Below are 18,707 nucleotides of genomic sequence, written 5' to 3'. Positions count from 1 at the left end.
TAGGGTCTCTAATCCTCACTGCAATGCATTTACATTTTTACAGACCTGCATTTTGCATGCTGGCTTTCATTCTACTCAGGAGAGAACACAAAGAAACAACAAACTCTCCCTGTGCCTGAAGAAGGGTGTTTGTACCCAAAAGCTTGCAAAAACCAATGTTTTCCAACTATTTAGTTGGTCTAATAAAAGAGATCACATTTACCTAAAGAATGTTGTCTGCCTATGTCCTTAGACTACACAGCTACAACCAACAAACTATGTTCTAGAGCATACAGGCAATCCTCACTTAACGACTGAGTTCCGTTCCTGCGACTAGGTTGTTAAGTGAATTGGTCGATAAGTGAGGAGCCGCCCCTTGATACTGCGTGCCTTGGCTTGAGACGCTGCGCTGCCATTTCCACAATACGTTTGGTACAATACCGACTGCTCGGAGAGCTGGTCGTAAGTCCGCGCGGTCGTTAAACAGGTAGGTCGTTAAGTGAGGAGTACCTATATTACAACAGAATCCATTTCTAAACCTGTAGAGGATAAAGGTGATCAAGAACTACTAATATGGATTTGTCAAGAATAAGTCATGTTGAACCAATCTGATTTCCTTCTATGTCTAGGTGACTTTGTGGCTTTGCTGACGGGGCAAAAGCAGTGTATATGTCTCAGCTTTTGCAACACTTTTAACACTGTTTCCCATTACATTCTCATTTGTTAGCTAACAAAATACAGTGTAGATGAAACTGCTTGTCAGATGACTACATAGCTGGTTGGATCATTATGCTCAAAGAGTACTCATCTAAGACTCAATCTCTAAGAGGAGTGAGAAATCCTTGCCTCTCACATAATTGAGATGAGGCATAAAGAGAGCTTCCTCAGGGGTCTCTTCCAGGTTTGGTATGGTTTAATGTCACTACATTGTATTGGAAACTAACCAATCACTAGAACTACCTCCACACTAGCAGCCCTTATCCTAAAACACAGCACTAGATCCATCATCTTCGGCTAAGTTCTATATTACAACCGTATCTGCTCTGATCCCACCACCTGAGATGCACACCTTAAAGACTTGTGTGGCAGGGCACTGTGTGTGCCTGCCACTTTAAGGGCCTGGAGCTGGCAGCCACCAGGTGCCTGACGAGGGCAGCCATTTTGGGAGTTAAGGGCTGCCTATATAAACAGGGCAGTTTGGCTGCTGGAGGCTAGGCAGCAACATTGTCTGGCTGGAGGGCTGCTGAGAACAATCTGGAGGTAAGGGAAGAGCTGTAGGGGATGGTAAGGAGGTTCCTAGTCCTGGGCATGACCTAAGACTGCACCCTGCCGGGAGTGGGTGGTCTGGTGGGGCTCTGTGGCACGGGAGCCCCCAGGAAGTGGCAGGCCAATTATCACCCTGGTGAAAGGCGGGTTGGGGTGCCTTAACCCCTTGCCCCCACCACCGGGTGGGTAACCCTGTTTGTTTGAGGGGCCCGGAAGGTGGATCCTAGGAGAGAGAGAGGGGCTAGAGACCCAGCCCGAACAAAAGAGTACCCTTGACTGGCCCATGCTGGGGCCAGGACCAAGAGAGTCAAAAGGGCCAGGGGCCTACTGTGAGGGATGCCCAAGAGCCAGGGGCCTGGGGTCCCGACTGGCCTGGAGGTGGGCCAGGGCTAGTAGCCGAAGGTCCCGGGGGGACCATACCCGAGAGGGGAAAATGGCTTTGGGGGGCTAGGTAGCCTGGATGAAGGTGGAGAGGCTGCCTGATTGGAGGGATCATGGAGGTCCGGTAGGATAATTCTGGGGCCCAGTGTGGGGGCTGGTGACTAGGTGAACACCAAGATGCCATCTGCGAGGCTTGGGCTGCAGCATTGGGGAGGATAGGAGCTGCAGAGAGCGCCCCCTGGCATTGGGGCACTAAAATGGGCAGCCTCCTGCCTGTGACATCTATAAATGAATCAATTAACACCAAGGCGTGGCGGGTGAGAAGGCAGGCGCTTGGCCCAAGAACAGGTGGGCGGGCCACGGAGATCGGCCCCAAGGAGGCCCCCTGTTACAACTTGGAACAGGGATTTCTGGAGTTACAATTCTAAAGCTGTAGCCATCCAAATATATAGTTAGATTCAGCCCCAAGTCCAACCTAGTACAATACCAACCCTGAGACAAGGACAACCCCTTCGATTGTTACTTACAGGCCCCAGCTTGAGCACCTTAGATATATCATTAATGACTTCCAACCCCTCCTGGAAAATTATGACCATCTCAAGGTAGCCATGGGGAAACAAACCTGTTTTGGCTTACAGGCAGCCCCTACTATCCAATGGCATGTCTCCAGCAAGAGATTACCTAGCTCTTATTCTGACCAGGGCATCAGACCTTGCTCTGGACCCAGATGCCAACTGTGCCCCCTCATCAATGACCAAATAACATGGATTAAAATGTCTGAGGTTAACCTCTACAATGTCATATACACCATTCCCAACTTATAGTTCCCCTCTGCTACTTATATTGGACAGGCAGGGCAACCCCTGTGTGTAAGAATGAATGAACATTCATCTGGTGATCCAGGCTGACCTGGACAGGCTCAGCAAGTGGGCGGACGAGAATCTGATGTTCAACGCCGATAAATGCAAGGTTCTCCACCTTGGGAGGAAAAACCCACAGCATCCTTATAGGCTCAGCAGTGCTATGCTGGCTAGCACTATGGAAGAAAGAGGGGGTCATCATTGACCACAAGATGAACATGAGCCTGCAATGCGATGCTGCGGCTAGTAAAGCAACCAAAACGCTGGCTTGCATCCATAGATGCTTCTCAAGCAAATCCCAGAACGTCATTCTCCCCTTGTACTTGGCCTTGGTGAGGCCGCAGCTGGAGTACTGCGTCCAGTTTTGGGCTCCACAATTCAAAAAGGATGTGGAGAAGCTTGAGAGAGTCCAGAGAAGAGCCACGCGCATGATCAGAGGTCAGGGAAGCAGATCCTACGATGACAGGCTGAGAGCCATGGGGCTCTTTAGCCTGGAAAAGCACAGGCTCAGGGGTGATCTGCTGGCCATCCATAAGTTTATCAGGGGTGACCACCAGTATCTGGGGAAACGTTTGTTCACCAGAGCACCCCAAGGAATGACGACTAGGTCGAACGGTCATAAACTACTACAAGACTGTTTCAGGCTGGACATAAGGAAGAATTTCTTTACTGTCCAAGCCCCCAAGGTCTGGAATAGCCTGCCACCGGAGGTGGTTCAAGCGCCTACATTGAACACCTTCAAGAGAAAACTGGATGCTTATCTTGCTGGGATCCTATGACCCCAGCTGACTTCCTGCCCTTTGGGAAGGGGGCTGGACTCGATGATCTTCCGAGGTCCCTTCCAGCCCTAATGTCTATGAAATCTATGAAATCTGACATCACTACCAGAAAGACAAACAAGGCTAGGGCAGAATACTTTAATTTACCTGGGCATTCCATTGCTGACCTCAGAGTGGCTGTTCTTAGAAAACAAAACTTTAAAAAATGAATTTGTACAAGAAATGACTGAACAAGAATCCATCCATATATTGGACTGTATGGACAAGTATGGTCTAAACCGAGATTCCGGATTCTAATCCCATTACCTGGATTAGCTTCTATAAACCCTATGCCCTTCAATTAGTTAATTACTTCATTTTTCTCTCTCCTACCCACTTTGCTGCTCCCAAGCAGTGCCCTTCCTTTTTTCCCCTATTCCCTACCCTTTGTAGTTTAATCACTGCTTTCTATTTAGCAGTTCTGCTTCCTGCAGTCCCTTCCCAGCTCTGATAAAGTAAACTCTCTGCTTATGGTATACATCTCTGATTTAGTTAGTCTATAAGGGTGAAAATCTGTCCTGCCTTCTGACTGTTTAATAACTTCAGCAATTATTGAGATAAAACTGAGAACACAATATGCAAGTTTGCAGATGATACCAAATTGAGTGGGCTAGTAGACACTTTGGCAGATAGGATTAGGATTCAAAATGACCTTGATAAATTAGAGAAATTGTCCAAATTAATCAGATTAAATTCAATACGGATAAATACTTGTTTTGGATGGAACAACCAAATGAACAAATACAAACTGGGGAATGACTTGCTAGGGCTGCAGAGCTACAGGAAAGGACCTAACGTTTATAGTTAGATTGACCATACATTCTGGGAAAACCAGGACTGTCCCAGCTTCCATAGTCTGGTCCTGGCCAGTTTATCAAAAGTCCCAAAGAGCCTGGTGGGGACATGGAATGGCATGGTGCACCAGACAGGCAATCAGGCAGCCTGCTGATGAAGCAAGCCCTCTGCTTATGGAAGTTTATGTTATACATCACCAATTTAGTTAGTCCAGGGCTTTTGACCAACTGGCAAGGACTAGACTACAGAAGCCGGGACTGTCCCAGTTTGCTCAAGGCATATGGTCACCCTAGTTATAGTGGACTGCAAGCTGGAGAGTCAATAGCAAGTCAATAGTGTGCTTTTATATATATTACTCCAATAAAATACTGGGATGTAATAACAGGAGCGTCACTCAACAGTCAGGGAAAAGTAGTCTTCTTCTATATTCAGCACTGTTAAGGCCTCACCTGAAGTACTGTGTCTAGTTTTGGACACCATACATCCGGTAAGATGTGGACAAATTAAAAAGAATCCAGGAAGACCCTAACAAAACAAGATCAGTAAAAAACATCAGTACAAGAAAAATTTGAAAGAACTAGGATTGTTTAGTATGCAGAAAAGAAGGTTGAGGATTTCATAAGTGTCTTTAAATATGTAAAGGGTAGCTGTAAAGATAATAGTGATAGACTATTCTCTGTGTTCACAAAGGACAGGGCAAGAAGTAACAGTCTTATTTGTGACAAGGGAAATATAGACTGACTACTGGGAAGTACCTTCTAATTATGAGGGTGGTTAAGCACTAGAACAGATTACCAAGAGATATTATAGAACCTCTATTATTGCAAAATTTTAAGTATAGCTTGGACACGCAGTTGGCTGGTATGGTTTGAAAAGGTATGGTTTTGCTCTGCACAAGGTGTTTGACTAGATGACCTTCTTAAAATCACTTCCAGCCTTCTATTTTTCTATCTTAGTAATTGTGTTGAACACTCTGATTGGACAATTTCAAAACAAAAGATTTATCTCAGACATATTTTAATTACGTTACATTATGCAGTTTGTTGCTCAATACATATATTTCATAGATATTTTTTATTATAGAAGTAAGGTGTGTAGGTAAAAGGAACAGTGGTCTCACTGCCTTCCTACAAATACTTTGAGTATCTTTGCATAGGTCGGTGTTTCCAATACTTGGTGAAACTTGGAGAATCAAAATCATGAAGCTATGAGTTATTAAATGTAAAACATCCCATCCTCTATGCTGTATTTTCTAGTCCTTTTAAATATCCTAAAGAACAGAGCTTATACATTATACTATGAAGAGTGTTCCACAAGCTAATAGATTTCACTGTAAATTGTATCTGTTAGTACTGGAAAATCATCATCCGCTCTGCTCTAGTTGGTACAATTTAAAGGAGTCCTGACTATTTTGATTCTGGTTGCTGATCCTGTTCTCAGGGAAACTGACAGTGGATCATAGAAAACAGGACTTTGCTTTCAAATAATCATAGTTCCAAAGGAAGAACAAATGAAGCAATTTTTTTTTTTATTTTTTTTTTTTTTAGGGTGAACAGTTAAACTGGCTCTATTCTCTTTTGACAAGCCAACAGCTGTTTTTCCAAGGCAACAGAAAGAGCACCTAGCAAATAAATTATCAAAAGTCTAGTAAATTACAAAAGGTAAGATGGACTGTGTAAGAAGTGTTCCTCCAACAGAACTTCAACAGGCAGTTAAAGCTTAAAATGTATTAATTGAGCGAAACAAACATCTTGCAACTAAAGAAGAAATTAAATGAAAGGTAGGCCAAGACTGTGCTCTGTCCAGTTTACTTAGGGAGCCGATCTGCATGGTGAAGTCGCACTGGTTTAATTTAACGCATGGTTTAAAGGTGTACAAAATTGTATGGGCATTTTTTGTAAAGGCTTATTTTCAGTTTCATTTAACTGAGTTGAGATCAAGTTTAAGCTAAACCAAAATAAGCTATTCGTAAGTGGAAGCAAAAATGCCCCAAGAAGAGTTGGCACCAGCGAACATCAGAAATGGCATCAGGTTCATCCCTGCTCTGTTCCTAATCTGTTGCATCTTGAGGGCAACAAAAGATTCTTCCATTATTCAAGTATCCCCAGAGGAGAGATGTAGCTTACAGACCACACAGCTTGGAATCTGGCCTAGTGTATTAAAATATCGCAGCCAATTAGGTTAATTTGAGGTGCAATTATTGCTAATTGAAAACTTTTCTTTACACATGTAAAGAGTGTTAATTAATGTATTTGTTTTAAAAAGCCATGGCATCACAGGGAGTGTTGTAATATTGATGGTACTGAAAGCAGTTTTGACCCAAGACATGTAGATAACCATTATAATACAATGGTTCCAACCAGTGGTTCAATGCTATACATAATTCCCCAATGCTGATTCAGTGAGATTTGCTGCACATTTCCACAGCAGCAGGCAGCATTGTACTGAAATCCCATACTCTATCTTAGTTTAGTGCCCTGACTAGGCTAGTTAGTTCTGGTCCTTGTAGTGTCATGCTAATGCAGCTATACTGTTTTCAGTTGGGGAGCTAATACATGCAAAGCTAGCTAATTCTGCCTCTTGCTGCCTGGTGCTGAGATAGTGTCACACTAAAGCACGTACATTGCACTTTTTTTTTTATATTATTCATTGTATTGTGAAGGTATCTTTCAGTTCAAACATGCAAATACATTGAAGGAAACAGAGCAAGATGAAGAGCATGCACTGGTAAGCATGACAAAAAAACCCCAAAACACCCACGAAGGGCCCTATTTTCCCTCCCAGGGCAAGAATAAATCCCATTGAAGTCATGAATGTAGATGTGGTTATACTGAATACTCACATACTTCATGAGCACAAGTGCTTCCAATGTATAAAGCCATATGTACCCTTTATAGTCAAAAACATAAATCATGTATTGCAGTGAAATAAGTCATCACTCAGTTGCATGTCATACTAAACTCTATCTCTGCTCTCTCTGAGTAATTCTTTCAGGAGCAGCTGCTGCTGAGAGCAGTTATATAGCTGAGCAACTTGGCTCAAGCCTCGTGAAGTAGGTTTGGTTTTTATTTAAAGAATTATTTTTTTTACTCAATTTGATTTAAACAAACATTAAAAACTTTCAAAAGGATTCAGTTTAGTAAGTGATCAAAGCTGCAGTTATTTGGACTCCTTATTTTATAAGAATGTTATGATCGTGTTAGCAAAGGTGTCCATTTTTTCATTATAATTTTATGACAACCCCAGTAATTAAATATGAGCTCACCTCTGCCCAACAGTCATGGCATAAAAGGTGTACTTTTACCCACTTATCCCTGCAGGGCAGTTACTGCTTGATTTTTAGACAGCATGATTTAAAAAGCCTTGCTCCATACAGAACTTCCCTCTTATTCTCCTTTATATGACCTTTCTCTTCCTACTTGACCTTACTGGACTTAATCATTGAACTTACCTTGGTGAACTTGGAAGATGCTCAAAAGTCTTTGTTTCAAAGACAAAACATATTACACTCTCTTCTCCTTAGTACAGAGGTAACTACTTTTTCTAATGTATCTTTCCTCAACTGCTTCCAGGGGTAAAAGATCTCTGGATAAAATTAGTGAGTGTTTTCTACACAGTGTTTTCAGCATTCAACCAGGTTTCTGTTGAATTCTGTCTATATTATAGATATCAATGTAGATATATATATGTGTATGTATATAAACTTATGCATATATAAATAATACATGCACATATATATTTGCACATACACAGAGTTCCAAGAGGGAAGATTATATTTTCATTAGTTAGATATCTTGCGCTTTTGCCATTTTATTTACATGGAATCAAAATAATCATTAAAAACATGCCTACCATTATTCACAACATCTGACACTTAATACACTTAATTCACTTTTGTCAGGAGGAGGCAGGGTTCTTGAATGTTAGTGGTCATGAAATCAAGTAATTATTATACTGGCTGCAGAAAAATATATTCCAGATTCATGCTGCAGCCAGAACAACAGTCAACTAACATATATTGTGTTGAATTTCTTGCCCAGTGGCAGTTTTTGTGTTGCAAAATCATTTCACTATAATGCACTCTAAACTGACCCATAACATGCTTGTTGCTCCCGAGATGAGGCTGTTCAGTGCAGAAATCTACTGTGAATAAATGCCCATGGGGAAATTACACTGAGCAAACTACATTTATTCTATAGAACTTAGTCTATGATAGACACAGAAACCAGTTCCCTCTATTCCAGTGGTTCTCACCTTTTCTAATTTGTGTTAGGGCACTCTCCATAGCTTTTTTTAAATGTGGTGGCACTCTTGTTGAAACCTGATCATCCCAAAGCAGGCAATTCCCTTCTTGGTCTGACCCGGTACAGTCTCTCTTGGAAACAGAGGCATACGAGGGAGGTGGAACTGTCCTGGCACCTCTGTTTCCATGAGGAGTTGGAGGAGGGTGAGGGAAGATGGGGGAGGCATACTGGAAAATGTTACAACACAAGCGTGCTCTAGGGTTATCACAGAACCCTAATGCAGGAGAAGTGGCACATGCACTGCAGCCCTGAGTGCCGGGCAGTCTACCTGGATGCAAGAGCAGAGGTGGTGTCTGTACCATGGCACTCCTGAGTGGGTTTTATAGCAGCCCAGTTGACAAATCCTGCTCTACTTCAACCACCCTGTAAGTGAGGCTTGATCTTATACAAGGCACTAAATAAATTTGGCTTTCACTGACATACTCCAAGTTAAGGGAGCTAGGCATTTAGCAGAATCAGGTCCTATAAATATTACTCATGCATAATGTTTAAACGGTTTATAAATCTTTGTGCATTTTTTTCAGGCTGTTGTGATACCATTTTTGCTTATATTCAATACAGATGGCAAAAAAACCCAGACATTAATTTTAACTGACATGCAAGCAGGGACTTGGGGATTCTGTTGGGCAGTGATTACTTTGATTCAAAATGGAAAATCTAGCTGGCTTAAAAAAAAATCACTTGGACTTCTGCCTTTGCAGGTTGGCAAAATTCCTGGTTCACAAAATTTCTGCTGCCTGCTATTGGTGCTCCAGTTAGCACAATACCTCAGAATCTCAGAGAAATGTTGACTTCTGTCTTAACAGTTTTGGTTTGTGGCTTTCTATGAACTTCCTGATAAATGACAATTAACAGCATCTCATGTGATTTACTACTTACTGCTTATAATTTGTCTAATATTTTAATTAGCTTACTGTACAGATATACCTTATGGTTACCATAAAAATATAAATTACTTATGACAATTTGGGACACACTAAAAACAATTGCCACAATCAAGAAAGCTTGCAAAATATACTCTCAGATAGCAAATATTCAGAAGTGTTCACTTAATTTGCCTGTATTTTATTTCCAATCTAGTTCAGTTTATGAGACTTGACAAGATAAAGCCCAAGATGACACCACCTGCACTCTGGAACTCTGTTCATTTAATTAAAAATACTAACAAGGATGCATTTTCACTCTCTGTAAAGCTAGGGTTTTAAAAGGGCAATCAGACGTATAACTTGATTGCAATGTTGAATTTGCCTTTTTATTTGTTAAATAATCTGAGCTTTTGAAAGATGGTATTTTATCATAAAAGATAATATTATCATACTATCACAACAGATAATATTCTGCTTTTACCCATGATTTAATAGCCCAACCATTTGTCAAATAGTGGGTTGGTGTTTTTTTTTAAAAAGAGGGAATGCTTTTAAATTTGTTCAAGGATGGAAAAGCCATTGAGAAATTAAGGTTATGTTTATATACCGATCCTTTCAGAAAAAGAACAAGGTGACTATTCAACACTGACATGTATAAATGACTGTAAAGTTTTATACAGATTATCATTCGTGGTGACTATCTGGGTAAAGGACAAGATCTCTGTGGGAGAATAAATAGATAAATATATCACACAAATATACATATATCTCAGTAAAAAACTTAGGTTTCTCAACATTTTTAGAACTGGGGCACATTTTTTCTGCACTAAAATTGACGGCATACTTCACTCACCGGTCCACAAGCCTCATCCTGCCAAACAGGGTTGGCACAGCTGGGGCCATATACAGGCCATTTTTCATGGCACACTTTCACTGCTCTTGTGGCACATAAGTATGCCCTGGCGTACCCTTTGGGAATCAGTGATTTTATATATAGTGTGCGTGTGTGTGTACATGTACATACATATATACACACGTGTATGTGTGTGTGTATACATAATATACATACGTGTGTGTGTGTGTGTGTGGTCATAGATAAAATGTTTTAGTCCTATGACTAGAAAAATGCTGTTGGCCAAAGTAATGGGAAATGTTTCTCTGCTGTGTTCGTTCTTGCTGGGGCAGCAGAGATGGGAGGAATTCTGTTTGGAGATCTCTGATTCTCCACTTCATCCCCAGTTTATATCAGAGCAGCCAAAGGGCACCTCTAATCTGTACCACCTGTCAGCAGGCCTCCAAAAGGATCTGTCAACTAGGGGTTTGTAGATTTATAAATTGTAAGGCCACAGAGAAAAGTTAATCTAGTCAAACCACTTGCATAATATCTCACAAAATTTCAAACCTTGATTCCTCATCAAGTCCATAACTGCTGCTGAGTTACAGCATATCTTTAGAAAGACATTCAATCTTGATATAGAGTGCTGGAGAATCCACCGTACCCTTAGGAAAGTTGTTCCAGTGGTTAATTTTCCTCATCATTTAAAATACTGTATTTAAGTAAATATAAGATGAGGCTTCCCCCCTATATGCATGGGGAATAAAGCCCCTCAACTTACATTTGGATACAAAGTAGAGGGGAGAACAGGTGGATGCTGCAGCTCTAACTCTGGCCCTGAGCCCAGGTCAAGGCCAAAATTAGACCTACAGCAGCTTCTGCCCCTTCCTCTTGTTTCCCCTCTGCAGCTTCTGCCCCACACCCATCTTCCTCCCAACCCCTTACTGTTACCCCAGCCTGAGTAGGAGCCAAGCTGTGGCTATCTTTCAGGCACAGAGCACATGGAAACTCCTTCCCTTGCCTGGCCAACCAGCAGTGCCAACATTGCTGCATGACCAGGCAAGGGCTGAGCTTCCATGTGCTGTACTCCAGGGTGGAGCAGCCCAAGCAGTGTCTAACCGTAAGGGGTAGGTGGGAGAGGAAGAGACAGAAACTGCAGGGAGCAGAGGGAAGGGAAAAGGGCAGAGACTGGATGGAGCTGGGGGGAAGGGACAGAGACTAGGGAACAGAGGGAGGAAGAGGCAGAGACTGGGGAGTTGGGGGAGGGGCCAAAGATTGATGGAGAGGGGCAGAGATTGTGGGGAGCTGGGGATGGGAGAGTGGTGGCAGGGGGGCCAGAAGACTGCGGGGTAAAGAAGTGGGGGGGGGGCACAAAGTAAGGGGCCTGCCGCCCCTTGCCCCATCCACCGCTTTCCCTTTTCTAGCAGTGGTGAGTGAATTCAAGACAATCTTCCAATACTTGGCTTCTATATGGGAAAATTATAACAAATTTATACATTTCCTATATATAGAATCTAACTATTGTGGGGTCATCTTACATTCAGAATTCTCTTATATTTGACTAAATATGGTGTGTTATTTGTGAAGTTATCTAGCTTCAACTTCTAGAGGGTACAGCATCTTGTGTGCCTTGGTCTGCTAAAAAGGCTAAGGAGCCCTCTGGTATCAGATGTCTTCTCTATATATGCCTACTTACGTACATAAGTAAATGACTTTGAAAATACAGGCAGTCCTTGACTTGTGGCTCTTCAAGTTCAATGAACAGCACTTAAGATGTTTATAAATTGACACACTGTTTCAACCTTCCAATGCTCATACAGCTGCATCCAGCTGGTAAGTCTGATGTGCTGGAAGGAGAGGGGGAAGGGAAGGGGTGTGGGGAGGCAGGTCAAGGACCGCCCCCCCCCCACAGTGAGGGAGGGGCTGGGGCTGGTGCAAGTCACTTCTCTGGTGGCTCCCACCAATCATCCAGGAGAGCATGGGGGGGGGGCAGATGTGCATGGGGCAGGGAAAGGTAGGCAGGGCCAGGGCTGTGCTGGAAGCGGGAGCTATGCCCTCCCGCCACTCACACAGCATTGGGAGTCACCCCCCATGGTGAGCTGAGGCTCCATCCCACAGCCACCATGCCCCAGCTAAGCGGGTGGTGGCAGGGCATGGGGGAGAGGTGCCTCTGGATGGGGGCAGGGCAGGCAGGGCCAGGGTTGCACCAGGTTGCACTCCGGGCATGCAGCAACTCCTATGGGGGGGGCGGCTATGAACCATGCCCCGCCCCATTGCAATCCAGGAGCAGACGCCCCCCGCCATGCCCTGCCACCACTCGCCCACCTGAGTCAGGGTGGTGTGGGATGGAGCCGTGGCTCATCCGGGGGGAAGGGGGAGGCTCCTGACACTGCACGCTGCTTGCCCATAGGCAGTGCGGCAGACCCATCCTATGCCTGCCCTAACCTGCCCTGTCTGAGCAGCAGAAGGGTGTAATCCCTGCTCCAAGGGCAGTCCGGTGCAGCCATGACCCCGCCTGATCCACCCCATGCAGATCTAAGGGCACCTGCCCACCCCATGCCCTCCTGGACCTGTGACAGGAGCCACCAGATGAGCAACTTGCCCCAGTCCCAGCCCCTCCCTCACCGCAAGGGGCCTTGATCTACCCCTCACACCCCTTCCCTTCCCCCTCCCCTTTCACCACACCAGACATATCAGCTGGACATAGCTGTATGAGTGTCATAAAAGGAACTAGGCCTCCATTTATAACATTGCTCCTATGGGAAAACTGGTTCCTAGTTACGACATTTCAAATTAAGACATGTTTTTCAGGAACCAAATGTGTAAGTCTGAGGACTGCCTGTACTCAAATAATGTGTGTTGAAATACTGTTTCTAAAACTGTCACAGCTTCCAATGGCGTATTCATTTGTTACCTAAAAAATGCCATATGTTTGAAGACTTATGTGTAATTTCTTAAATCTCCTTATAAAAATATTTAAATTAATTAAACATAATTAAATTAAAACATATTTGGTCTTGTAGTTTACTTTATAGAGTTGACATCATTTGAGATTCAATAAGGCCCACTGTTAATCAGTTTCTCTGTAACCAACAAGATACCTAAGGGAAAGGAGATATGCCAGTAACCTTTTGAAAACAAATTATTTTAATATATAAAACATGCTTAAAGGAAGCTCATATCAGATTTTTTTAAATTTGTCAGTTTAGAGAAAGCCGTAAATGAAATAAATGGAATATTCCTTTTAAAGACAAAATAATTATTATACATATAGCCAGTTCAAACATCTTAATTTTACTGACTACCATGTAGGGGCTTGAACTATCAAGACTTCCTGGTTGTCCCAAGTTAATATGCAAGATAAACAATCAATTATAGCCAAATACTAGATAAATTATGTTGGCAGCATGCATAATATGTACACCTTTGAAGGGTTTTTTTGTGTGTATGCCTTGGAAATTTCAAGTCTACAAGAAACAGCAGCCACTATCGTGGATTTCAGAACGATGTATCTAGTAACAGAAGAATAGATTTAAAGTTTAAGGGAATGTTGAGTCATAGAGAGAGTCTTCAGAACATTCAGATATGCTCTGGATTGAAGATCTTTTTAATCAGTGGGAGAAAGTTCTTAAGGGTTAATCTTGCATTTGAACATTTGCATTAACTTCCCAGACATATTGGTACTGACTCATGCCTGTTGATTTGTAATTTGAAACAGATATTGGACTTTCAGAAGGCACAAGAAGTGTGTGAATGTCTTGATTTGATCACGTAGAACAGAAATGTGATATTTTCTATTTCAAACATTTTTCATGGAAATCCTATTTGAGAAAGCTATTGGGGGGGGGGGGTCAGATATTTTGACCTGATTACAGCAAAAGTTCTGTTATCCAGCACCCATGGGGAATGGGGGTACCGGATAACCAAATATGCCAGTTACCTGAGAGGTACAAACAGGCGTCTTTGCCTGTTCAGGCTGCCGCCCCTCCTGCCCCATCCCGTGCACCGCTGCCCCTCCCTACCATCAGTGTGCTGGGGGATAGGTAGAGGGAGGTCCCACCCAGGCTGCTTTGCCCCAGGCCGTGGTCCAAAGTCAGCCAAAGTGGGACTTGGGAAAACTGGAAGTGGGACTTCTAGTTTTGCTTTTGCTGTGTCGATCAGCATACCAGTTAATGGAGCATGCCAGTTAATAAAGCGCCGGATAAAGCGGCTTTTACTGTATTTACATTCCATGCTTCAGGATATCACAATATGAGTAATGGACAAATGTTTCCAGGTAAGAAGTTTAGGTTATCTAAAGGTTATCCAACTTACCTGAATACAGGGCCTGATTGTGTATTCTCTACAAAATCTAATTTCCTACTGGAAGCGGAAAGGCATAATTTTCTAAAATTGGGCTAGAAAAGTCACAGAATAATATTTCTTATGATGATTTAGCACTTCCATTACAGTCCAAACTATAAATTTTAAAAATGTACCCAAATATTTCAAGAACTTAGATTTGATATGATTTCCATTCTCATAAAAAATGTATTAAGGCTTTATTTTGATACCATTTTAAACGTACCAGTACACTGATAGTGGCATAGGCTGCATGCAGTTGTGAACCTGTAACTACAAATTGGGCCAATTAAAATTCCATTTCAATGGTTCTTAAAAAATAAAACAACCCAGGCCTTAAGCCCTTTAAGACCCATCATAAGACCTAGAAATGGATATAATGACCTAGGATGTGGCCTCTCTTTTTGAAAATTTTGGCTTTAAACATAAATCTTTATCAAGATTACCATAGTTCTCTAGACATGTATTAATATAGAGAATCCTCACCCTCAGCCCAAATATGTTAAGATTTACTGTATTTTATTCTAAACTGATGAGGCTTAAAGCACTCAATTCTTAGTGCTCTTTCTCTAACTGAGAGAAGATAGTGGCTAGTTTTGAATACTGCTGCTTTCCACAAGAGGGCCAATATTGTATTTCAGAGCAGTAGATGTCTACGTGATATTAACCATGTGCACAGAAAATACTAACAGTGACTGAACGGTTGGTGGAAAATATTAATGTACAATTCAAAAGTTTTCACTCCTCTAGCAAAAAGAGATTAAAACTGCTGAATTCTCTTTCACTGGCACATAAGTAAAACATATTTTTCATTGTATTATTTATTTAGTAACTATGGACATTTTTGGCTAGGATAACTAATATCCTAAACTGTACCTAAGCCTGGCTCTGGTGTTAATACATATACAACAAACTAGATTGATAATTACCTATACAATTCCCCCTCTTTTTCTAACGATACTATTTTACTTCTATAAATTGATAGACACAGCTTCAGTTAATTGAAGGATGTGTTGGAAACTGAAAAGGAAGTCTACAGTAGAGGGAAATTATAGCACAAGTTTAGGTCAATAAAATATATTGAATAATTATGATAATTAAGCAGGCATTCAAAAATAATTGTAAGATGTTATACTGCAAGATGTTATATACGACTACGTATCATATATTTTTATTTTTATTTGAGAAATGTATCTCAATGTGAATACATAAATAAGGATTGCATCATAACCCATATACACAAGGGAACAACAAAAGTTCTATGTATAATGTTAACTTTGTCATTCCCTGTTTTATTAATAATGAACCAGAGCATCCTAACATTCTCCTGATATACTTTACTTTTTAATCTGAAAAAAATATGCAAAATGTCATGATTAGCAGTGGCAAATGAGCAGGTTACTGAGGTTTTCCCAGCCCTAAATGTACTCTACTAGTTCCTATAATTTTTAGGAGGGAGCTTTTCAAAACTGGTAAGTATGATTATTTGACCAAAACTGGTTTCCTCATTTGTTATAGATATCCAAATATTACAAAATATAACATGCCACACTTCATTACAAAATTAAAAATTCATAACATTGCTCCAGTTTTGTAAACTGGATAACAAAGTGAAATTTGATCAAAAGACAAACTGATAATAAAGTATTTCTACTTTGATTTATTTTAGCTCTTGTCCCATCACTAAATTGGAGCATATGGTTCCATCTATACTTCTGTACATCTGTCAGAAGCTAAGTTCAAGTTGATTAAGGACTCATTTAGGGTATCTCAGGTATTACTGAATAAAATTAATTCAAATGTACTATACATCAGTCTGACCTTTGAGAAGTAATTTTGCAATAAATGATGAAAGTACGTGTTTATTACCTGCCGCAGCATTACTCTGATACTTACTAATGTATTCCAATTGATAATATAGAATGTGACAACTTACAGGCTGGCCAAATTAAAAAAAATATCAAAGGTGTGCCTCCATTTTAGCACTTAACCATACTCCCTCTTAAGTAAATGACAGCATGACCATACATGTACAAAACCAAAATTCATCCTGGGGGGCATGCAGGGCACTATGGTCCAGCAAAATTTGAAGCCAATGACCTGGTCAAGGGCCCAAGTCAGAACTGATGTTGGAGGAGAGGGGAGGAGTCCAGAGAGTTGGAGGAAACAGTGGCAGAAAAGAGTACTTTGAAAAGAGAGCTGACCTTGAGGTTTACTTGCAGTTGCTTCAGATCAATTAGAAACAATATTATTTTAATGATTTTTTTTGCAAATTACATTGGGGGAAATAATGTCAAGCAGAACAAAATATTTTGCTCAGCCTGCTATGTTTCATTTAATTTCTTGAGGTCTTGAAAAACTGAAGTGAATTTCTAAATAAAATGTCTTTCCAAATAAAAATAATAAAAATATTTCATCAGCCCCTGACTGTGCTACACTACACACCTTTGATTTCAGGTCTCTTATCTCTACTTCACAGCTCCTGGTTCTTTGCCTGACTCTGGAAGGAAGACAAGCCTCTGATGTCATAACTATGCTACTTCCAGCACAGTCCCCGCTGAGAAGCCCACCCTGCTACCTGTTCTTCTTCTGCCTGAACCAAAACCAGAAATAAGGGAACAAAGCTATTTTGGGGCATCCCCCACTCTTAAGTTCTCCCCCCCATTGACGCTCTTGAGGTAAGCTGAAAGACAGTGGTGGGGAGTACCCTCCTAGGGTCTTCAATGCCTCATTTCTTGGTTTGATATATGTGGAGTAAGAGTGGAGTTCTCTAGAATACAGTGGAAGCCAAACCACCTAAAAGGAGACAATTTATATTTAAAGAACTATTTGCTTTTTCCTGGAAAAAATATGCACAGAAGGTCCAAAGACAGTGAAGAAGGCAATAAGAACTTGACATGGAATGAAGAGGAGGAAGGGAAATGTTGATTCAGTATTCCCATGTGTTTTATAGATAAAATTCTTGGATGGATCTTGAAGTTGGCTATTTTGTATGCTTTGACATAACATCCATATTTTTACTGGCACTGTGAGGGTTATCCGTTGCATGCATGTTTCTTTGTTTCAGGGTTTTTGGTGGTGAGGGTGTATTTTTTGGACATACGTTAACAATGGATGACATTCATGGCTATTCACTTCAGTAAAAAATGAATAAACATGAATAGAACCCCTTGTTCATACCTTTAGGTTTTTTAAAAAAAAATTCTTGGTGGTTCAACAGACAGCACAGCATATTTCAGTTGAAGGGAAGGATACGATAGTGATTTGACCAATGAATTTTATTGTCACTATATGTAGAATAAGACATTTGAATAATCTGAATTTCTGTGAATGGATTTATAGTCTCAGTGTATCCATGTTTAGTTGCTATCCTATATTAATGTAAGAATTATTCATCCTTTCCACCAAACCACCTAAGAGGAGAAACAGAATTTATACTGAAGGAACTATTTCATTTTTCCTGGAAAGAAAAAACCATACTAGGACAAATCTGAAAAGCATCTGCTCGTAGTCTTGAATACAAAAATCTCTCAAAATCTGGACACTATGCCAATGTTTATGGTATGCATTATATTGCAGTATTCAAATAAACTTTCATAACATAAAGTTTAAAGAAAAAATGTTATGAACAGAAAGAGCTGTTTCTAATAATTAAAACTATACTAACTAAATTTGTAAAGTCACATTTCTTGTATGATTCTCACAAAAGTTAAAGCACAGGAAGGATACGCATTTCCATAGGGAAGGAAGGGCTTTGACCTGTGGTAGGAGGAACTTCTGGTTTCTTGGAGACTTTTCAGTTGCATTAGATCCAGGGCTCATTTATTCTTATTCACTGCTGATTCCCACACCCCCCTTCAATTAGCTCATTATACTTTATGACAGATGATCAGGGCAAGCCTAGTGTCAACCACTTAGACCCAGATCCAGTAAAGGACTTAGATGCTATGGTGCTTTAACTTTATACCCTAAACCAGAATCCTGGACACCTGACAGTGCATTGGGAGAATGAGTTGCCTCAGGATGAGATCCAAAAGCACACTGAGCAGGGGGCTCCCTGAAGTCAACATTCTCAACTAGCAGCTGCTTAAAGCTAGTCACAATAGGGAAACCCTGGGGACAGCAATGAGTCTTAAATCCTATTCACACAGCTGGTTCACTCAGGCTATAGTGAGATGCATCCATCCACTTGTCACCCAAAGTCCTGGACCATCTCCTAACTACAATTCCTAAACTAAGGATCATGTCCCATGTGGTATTGT

At 41.3% G+C, this 18,707-nt stretch overlaps 1 protein-coding gene and 1 long non-coding RNA gene across 5 annotated transcripts in view; one reads left to right on the top strand and one right to left on the bottom strand.

Annotated features, from left to right (window-relative positions):
* The window catches only part of AGMO (alkylglycerol monooxygenase), a 339,051-nt gene that overhangs the window by 69,511 nt on the left and 250,833 nt on the right, over positions 1–18,707 (bottom strand). The window lies entirely within an intron of this gene.
* On the top strand, positions 1,160–18,097 carry LOC132250670 (uncharacterized). Its single transcript, XR_009462275.1, has 3 exons — positions 1,160–1,239; positions 5,647–5,760; positions 16,925–18,097. It is a non-coding gene; the product is annotated as an uncharacterized LOC132250670 (long non-coding RNA).

This window comes from Alligator mississippiensis, chromosome 5, assembly GCF_030867095.1.
Source record: "Alligator mississippiensis isolate rAllMis1 chromosome 5, rAllMis1, whole genome shotgun sequence".
NCBI classification, from domain to species: domain Eukaryota; kingdom Metazoa; phylum Chordata; order Crocodylia; family Alligatoridae; genus Alligator; species Alligator mississippiensis.
This window is presented reverse-complemented; position numbering and strand designations above follow the sequence as displayed.